The sequence below is a fragment of the Polyodon spathula genome, unplaced genomic scaffold, assembly GCF_017654505.1.
Source record: "Polyodon spathula isolate WHYD16114869_AA unplaced genomic scaffold, ASM1765450v1 scaffolds_3953, whole genome shotgun sequence".
NCBI lineage: Eukaryota > Metazoa > Chordata > Actinopteri > Acipenseriformes > Polyodontidae > Polyodon > Polyodon spathula.
This window is the reverse complement of record NW_024475410.1, coordinates 2,600-10,910: the sequence shown is the minus strand read 5'-3', so window position 1 is coordinate 10,910 and position 8,311 is coordinate 2,600. Positions and strand designations below refer to the sequence as shown.

Genomic DNA, 8,311 nt, shown 5'->3' with positions numbered 1-8,311 from the left:
CGTTTACTGATGTTTGCTTTCACCTTCACTTACAACCTGTGTTTAAAAAAAGAAAGCTAGTACTTGTACGTTGGCAAATAAATGTATAAATTAGCAATACCCCAAAGGGATGTTTAACTATACAGTATATTTAAAAAAAAACAACAACAACATTTTACTTCTTGCTTGGTATTTAGTTAGACTGCCACTGAATTTGATGATCAATTATCTGTGTGTTATGAGTATTGAGATCCAAGAGGTATCACAGCCCACTCTGAAGCAGCATAGTCTACAGCTGATTGACTGCTGCTCTAGGGTTGCTGATTCATCTTGCCCGTCCGAGAACTCAAGCAGTGTCTTACATTGTTCCATGGAGTGCTTTTCTAACAGCTTCTTTGACCATTAGAGTACAGTGTTTTCATACTCCTACTAGAGTTCTGGGATGTTTATGCACATTTACACTACAATAGTAGGACGCACACAGGCACACTCACGTAGCCTACAGCAAAATAAAACTAGAGTGCCTTTCAGAAAACTGTTGGCTCAAAGTGCTCAGTAAAAACTGGAGAATGAAATTACATTTGTACAATTGGTGCAAAAAAAAAAGTGATAGCCTATACATATTTACTGTTTGGGTATTACTTTCTCATCTGCAGCTCAGCTTTTTCCAAGCCTAATTTATCCATACCTTCAAAATCATGCTATCAAAATGTATAAAGTAATCCTCAGTGAAGCAGAAATGTTTCAGATAGTGCCATCATCAGTGCACAGATTCAAACTGGATTAGGACAGTTAGGATAGGCTAGCTGTAAGCAAGACCCATCGATGGGCTTAGTCTTTAATGGTTGGATGATTAGGAAGAGGCTTAAAACAAAGCACAGTGTGTAGCCACCAAGTTACAAATGCTAGTTCAAGGTTAATCCTTGGCTTTGTGTTCAAGAGACATACCACAGTCTTAAAGGTATCAACAGAGCCCTACGGTCAGGAAGCAAATTAGCAAGGTTACATCAGTTTCCTGACTGCTCTGAAATTTGAGACACAAAGACAAAGAGGGAAGTTACACAACTGTTAAACTTTACCGTACACAAGATGTCTGTATGTAACAAGTGAGGTAGACAACTAGCGACCCGCACATAAACCAGCACAGTGTTTAATTTGCTAAGGCTTTCACACTTGTTAAACTGACAGGAACTAAATAAACCCTAAATGTATTTACACAGTAAAACGTACTACTTGGTTCTTAGTGTCCTGCTGAATCAAAGACAATATCAATATATTTCAGGTCTAAATGGTTCAAGGCTTAGAAAACAAAATTATAAACTTTACAAACTATTCAGGTTTTGATATTCATGGTGGACCGTGGAAAAAGTACAGTTAAATTATTGCACAGCATTCTTAAGATAATAGCAACAGTGATTAATGTGGATTAAAGCATTAGTGAGACTTTTTTGATTATTAAAAAAAAGAAATTACTACATATAATATAATATATATATATATATATATATATATATATAGAATATTAAATTATAATATCTAGATATATTCAGTTGTTGGTCATACTTATGTAGATTTTTTTTAAATAAAATGCAACAAAGGTGCACCCGAGCGGTGCATCCGGTAATGGCGCTCCGCTGAAGTGCAGGATGCGCCTATAGCCTGGAGCCGCTAATGTTGAGTCCAGGTTATGCCATCGCCGATTGTGGCCGGGAGATCCCAGGAGGCGGTGCACAACTGGCCGAGCACCACCTGGGTGGGGAGGGTTCAGGTCTGCAGGGTAATCCTCGGTTCACCGCACACAAGCGACTCCTGTGGCCGATAAAAACAGGGCACCTGCAGGTCCTGCTGTAGAACTGCCATCAGATCTGTGTTGTCCTCGTGTCACTAGAGGTCTGGTGGTTCGCTGTGACCTGCTTGGGGCGATAAAAGACCGGCTTGGCAGGACTTGTTTCATAGTACAATAATAGGGTGGAGTTGCAATGGTGAACCGGGATAAAAATAATAATTGGCCATTCCAAACTGGGGAGAAAAAAAGGTAAAAAGCATTGATGACAACTAAAATTTATAAAACAAATCTTACCTAGCTGTAATATCACACTGGTGTCATGTATTGCTGCCACTATAAGTTTGAAGTGTGGGGGGGGTTCTGGGGGGGGGTACAAGGGGGGGATAACAACTAGCGGGACTTGTGTGTGGTGCTGTTGCTGGTGGCCCTGACACTCCAGACATTGTTGAATTGAGTTGTATGTGTGACTGGGGAAGATAAAACACAAGGATTAAATTGCGTAAGCCTGCCTCATTAAAATCCCCGAATCCAGTCACAATCTGGAAGGACTGCCATCAAAGAGCAGGCGGGGATGGGGCAGTGTGGGTAGATTTTTGGGGTTCGAGTGCAGTGTAATCGGTAGAGAATATGCCCATAGGCTTGTCTTCTGACGGGGGGGGGGGGGGTGGTCGTGGGGCGATGAAAAAAACATTGACGCTAATATAAAACGGGGAGAAAAAGAATGCCAGGTAACTTTTAATAAACAGTGATTCTAGATGCATCTCATATATGGTACTTGGTTTCTATTATCTGATGTCCGGTATTGCTCAAGAATGGAATCCTGTGAATTAGAATGTGTTTATTTTTATAAATAAAATATAATTAACAGTCAAAATTTTGTAGCACCATGTCCCTGAGATTTTCAATAAAATACTAATATTTCAATTAAGGCAGTAATTAGTCTGATTCAGCATTTATAATTTTTACTTCTGCTACAACACCACCTCTGATTTGCTGGGAGTTAGAGTAATGAAAGGATTACCAAAAAACAGGGTAACTCAGAACTAATTGCAGCAGTTTATACACTAATTACTCCTAATGACCTCCTTTTAGAGTAAATACTTTTTAAGTAAATACTTGTGGAGACCTTAAAGACTCCAGTAAAGCCTGTGTTTTAATTATCAGAAGAATTTAATCTGTTCAATTTTTTCAGGAGATGGATTATCTGCTTTAACGCAGTGAAAAAAAAAAAAAAAAGGTTCTATAAAAGACTTAATTGCAAAATAGATTTGTTAATCATTGCAACCATCTCTGACTGCGTTTTGAGAGTGGTGCAGTCATTATCATTATGTTTGGAGGCAGAGTCTTCTAAAGTATAGTATACATGGTTATGATATCATTCAACTTGTATAATGTCATACAGTACTGTATTTTCATATGAATAAGAACTACCTTAGTATTATCTGCATGATCAATATGACATGCAAACATAATTCTTTAAAGACCGGAATCTCTGTCTGCTTGCATTGCAACATAACTCTGCTAAATAAATGAAATGCAAGGATCGCAGAGCTTTGTCTGTTTCACTTGTCAAGGTTACAAAGCTGGCAAAAGCAGAAATGAAATGACACACAGCAGAAGCACTATAACGTAACTCCACCCATCCACTATAAAAATGAATTGTCAATATATCAATTGTTAATTTATTGCATCAGGAAGTTCTGATATGAAACTGAGGAGGTGCGATAAATTGAACTCCTTTCAAAAATGAATTCACAATAAAAGGCGGCCTCCTCCTGACATGCCTCCTAATTTATCTTGGTTCTGCTGAAGGCTGCTGGTGTAGGAGGTAGCAGGCCTCAGGATGCTTGATGTCTCATTTATCAGATGAAATGTGAATAATGCATCACGCCTGGCTCCAGCCCAAACAGCTGGGATACTTCTTCCCATCCTCTCCTCAAATCAACAGACCCAGTCATTTCAGTTTCAATTATCTAGTGTGCTCAGGAAACGCTTCTTTCTTTCATGAAACATGAGGGGAGACACAGACGTAAAAAGGACAGAGAAACTTGAACAGACTTTTTTTTATACAAAAGGTCTACCTTTCTGTTTACAATAAACTGTCTTGATGTTTAAGTTGCTGGGTTTTTGTCACTCCACTTTCTCTACAGCAGCCCAAATACTACCCTTTTAAAATCACTTCATTTATATTGGTTTCAAACCCACACAGATTGGGAAAAAACACACCCATCAAGATACTAGCGCTCATTTTTCTTCTTATAGTTGAAGTACTACATATAATAATACTACTACTAATAATAATCATGTTTTATTGTGTCTTACCTCCAGCCAGCTGAGCGTTCCACTCAACTTCCTTATATTCCACGCTGATTCAACCTGAAATTTCACAGCACCATTAGTATTGTATACACATAACCTACAAAAAAAATTATCAATTATTTATGAACAAAGAAACTTTTGTTTCAAAGATGCTCAATAATGCACAAGTTAGCAATGAGACAAATGTTACAAGACCTTGAATGCAGCCAATTAACTTTTCACTTTAGGCAGCATCTAGATGAAAACTGAGCCAAATGAAGATATGTTTTAAAAAAAAAAAAAAAAACTTCTTTTTATTCGCAAGCATTGTACGCAAAAACACATTAGTAAAATCTACTGCAAAACAGCAATAGCTCAGCGTTCAACCACAAAAATAATAAAAGGAAGCTAAAATACTGGCTGTAGCAATAATTTCGATCAATTTAACAACACAAATTGTGTCGTTAGTGTATATATTGATCTAATACAGTAGGCGAGTCTGAACTCTCAATCCAGGAAATAAAAAGTATAAAACTGTTGTGTACAACATGTGCATAGAAACACTAAAAGCAATATTTACATAAAGGATGAAGAAAGGACCCATTGTCTTACCCGTGCCATTGCAAAGTTTGTCATGCAAGTGAAATTGAGCTGAAAATAAATCACTTACGTTTGTTTCTCCTTCAGTGGTGCGGACTTCATAGGCATACGCCAGAATTATATCAACTAGGCTGGTCCATACTTGATGAGAGGCCTTTTTATCTAACAGGTAGGATTTGTTGGTGAATTTTCTCAGCTGCTCCTTTTCCTCTTCTGAAAAAGTCACTAAAGCAAAGACAGAATGCAGTCATAGATGTTACAAAACCCAATGCTTTCTGAATAGCATATACTCTTTCTTTATTACATTACAGGCATACAAGTATCTTCTGATGCTTAAAGACTTTCTGTTATATTTTCAGTACATCCAGCATGTGCCCCAGATTCAAGAATACTGCTTAAAATTGCATTTTGTTCAATGTATACGGTAAATGCCTTTTATGGGCAGGTCTCTGTGCTCGTACTGATGACTATTGCATCACTTCACAAGCAACACAGAGACCTCTTCCAGCAGCTACATCTCTCATAGCCTGAAGCAGGCAGCTTCACCTTGTGTGGCAAAGACGGATTAGCACAGAAATACAGTCTGACTGCAGGCCCTTGGCAGTGAGAATAGAAGGTGAGATAATTATCTGCTTTCCAATGCAATCAATCCGAGAACAGTATTTTTTTTTCTCTTGCAACTAGCAAAAATAAAACTGTGCACAAATCATTCACGTTTACATTTAACTGTCAAGATTACACTATACAATCATTATTATACAAAGAATCCAAGAGTGGATGAGCCCCACAGACTGCACTCCCTGCCATTTACATATCACACGCTCAGCGCTTAATATACGATTCTGATACACATGTTTGAGTGCCACAGTCTGCGGAGAGATATCTGGACTCCAACTTATTTCTCTTCAATGCTATTATTTACACACACTTCCAATTTTATTTTTATTACCACAAAGTGCAACCAGTAGCAACACATTCAACTATAGTTTCTTCATTTGGGATTTTAAGTTGCTACACAATACCACCAAATGGTAAATTATTGTAACTGTGGCACAGCAGCAGTACTGGCCCCAAATTATTAAAATATATTGATACAGTATAGCTAATAGATGGCACAGCTGGTATTTTAAGCATGCATATATTTCACAATCTCTTTTTTTTTCCCCCTTTGACTAGTGCATGCACACTTCATGAATGCACATGTGCAATGCAGACTGCAGTCTGTAAAACATGGGTAATAAAAAGGATTCCTACATAATCATGAATGAATTTGAATGACTCCATCTCTATATAAAGTTATATATTATACTCCTGAAAGCAAATTCCACTTCTGGAGGTAAGAAAATGTCCAACCTGACTAACAGGAAAACATACTCAACAACCCTCCAGCCTCTTTGGTGATCTTTGCACGCTTTGTAAACCACAAACCATCACAACTGTTTACAATTATATTCTTGGCACAAGCCCCTGCCTTCTGAGAGAACAACATTCTCCCTGCATGATGAAATAGTCATTATCACAAAAGGCAATCTCCAGAGAGATGTTTCAGGCTTCTGAGAATACCTGAATTCCTCCTGAACAGAGCTGCTGCAATTTATTATGAACCTCTTCTGCACTATAAATACAAAGAAAAGGCATCTCACAGAGCCCAGGAGAGAAAGCTGTCTCTAGAAAACAAGACAAGAAAACCCTGTATGGAGTTCACTCAGTCATGATAAGGATTGTACCTACGGTATTATATATATATTTTTTTTTTTTTTTTTTTTAACTCTTTCTCTTGTGGATCATAATTCCCTCAGGTTATTTTTTTTTTCCCCTCAGCTCTCCTGCCAGCACGTCTTTCTTTCAAACAGCCAGCAGAACACAGCTCCCCCATGGCCTACTTCTCTCAGATAGTGCAGCTGAGGTTACAATCACCTGACAACAGCAGTGTGGCCAGGTTTAGATAGCACCTACTAAGGCATTTCTATCTGTATTACGCCCTTAAATAACCTGAAAGTGGTTGGGCACAATTATGCACATGCCTGTCAGTGCATTTAAGCAAGTAAATGAAAACTTGTATCCGATGTACCTACAGGATAAATACAACTGTTGAAACGTTATAGAGGCTTAATAGTGTAAAATGTTAAAAAGACATTATAGAATAAGTGTTTACAAATTCTTGTTAAATACTGTGGGATTCTTTATTTAAATATTTAATAGCTCTGTACTCTTATGATTTTAAATGTTAATAGCCTATATACATTGTTTAAAAGTAGGGTTAACCATACATGTTTCTAATGGTGTATCATTTAAAGCTCTTCTAGTTCATCAGTGATGACTGCTCTTCAGAGGGAAATGTGTGCATAAGACAGTTATATTGCTATGGGAATTCAGGTAACAGGTTCCTGGAGATTTCAATTTGAAGCTCACTTTTTAACCAAAGCCCCCTACAGAGATAATGCTATCTTTTTAAATCTAAATCCTGCTTTACCCATATGAAATCCAATGATAACATAAGCTCTGATTGCAATCCATTCATTCAAGATTTAAGCTCAGCAATATTAACATGCTGTTATCAACAGACTGCACAATTGAACAGCCTCTTCTTGAACCAGTTTCTAAACCCCTTATCACTTTCATCTCGGAAAAAAGCAAACTAATGTGACAGGTTAAAGTAAATATGCCATGTGAAACACTACTTAACCAGCGATTTCATTAGGTGTATGCTTCTACGTGTTGTCTTACAATACACTGGTCAACACCTCCTTTCCGTGGAGTTATGACCTAGATTTATAGGGTCCACCTACTCGTAAAATTAATTCATAACAAAAACCAATGAAAAACCTGGCGTGAAAGTGAACTTTTTTCCCTTTAAATAGAGTCTAAAAAAATGCAGATCTGCAAAAAACAAATTTTCCACGTGTCTTTCTAGATCAGTGCTTGTCTTTCTCATCTGGTTTAGTTTTAACTGAACTCCTTACCAACATTTTGTTTTTTTAACTTAGTTAACTGATAAATTACTGTTTTATGAGGATCGGTGTAATTGAATGCTGACTGTGGGCTGTCATGTTAAAAATAAGTAAATGCAAAAGCAAACTATAAAGATGCCATGTTGTTCTATGGAAAGTGTTCAAAAATAAAAATGTGATATACAAGACAAACAATTTGTTGTTTGTCTTGTCAGAAAATACCAGTCTTTGTGAGTGAAAGCCGCCTTCACTACCATCATTTTAATTTGACTTGGAACGGTTCCAAAAAAATAATACTCAAATATTGATTTGTTGCCAGGATACGGAGGCAAAGTCAACCAAGAGACTACAGTAACAAAGACAATATTGTCAGCTTGGTCTACAGTTTTTTTAGCACTCTACCAAAAATATACAGTAGTACAAAAAATTATAATGAATACAAATATGGATTAGGCATAAGCTCTTAATTATATTATTATTATTATTATTATTAGGTATATTATTTTATTATTGAACAGCGGATTTTTGAGGAATGCTTTTTTTTTTTTAAAAAAAAATATAATAAGATAAAAAAAACAAACAACGCAGCAATAAATGTCTTTTATAGAGTAATCATTATCCTACTGTGCGTGGTGTCTAAACTTCAGCATTGTGACTGTCTTACTGTACCCTTTCATGTTATCCTGTGCAGGAAAAG

The 8,311-nt window shown here is 36.9% G+C and overlaps 1 long non-coding RNA gene across 1 annotated transcript; it reads right to left on the bottom strand.

The window, feature by feature from the left end:
- Positions 1–2,516: 2,516 nt before the first annotated feature.
- On the bottom strand, positions 2,517–5,708 carry LOC121312468. The gene is made up of 3 exons (XR_005949840.1): positions 4,734–5,708; positions 4,088–4,141; positions 2,517–3,764 (listed from the first exon to the last, which is right to left on the bottom strand). It is a non-coding gene; the product is annotated as an uncharacterized LOC121312468 (long non-coding RNA).
- Between the last annotated feature and the right edge of the window lie 2,603 nt (positions 5,709–8,311).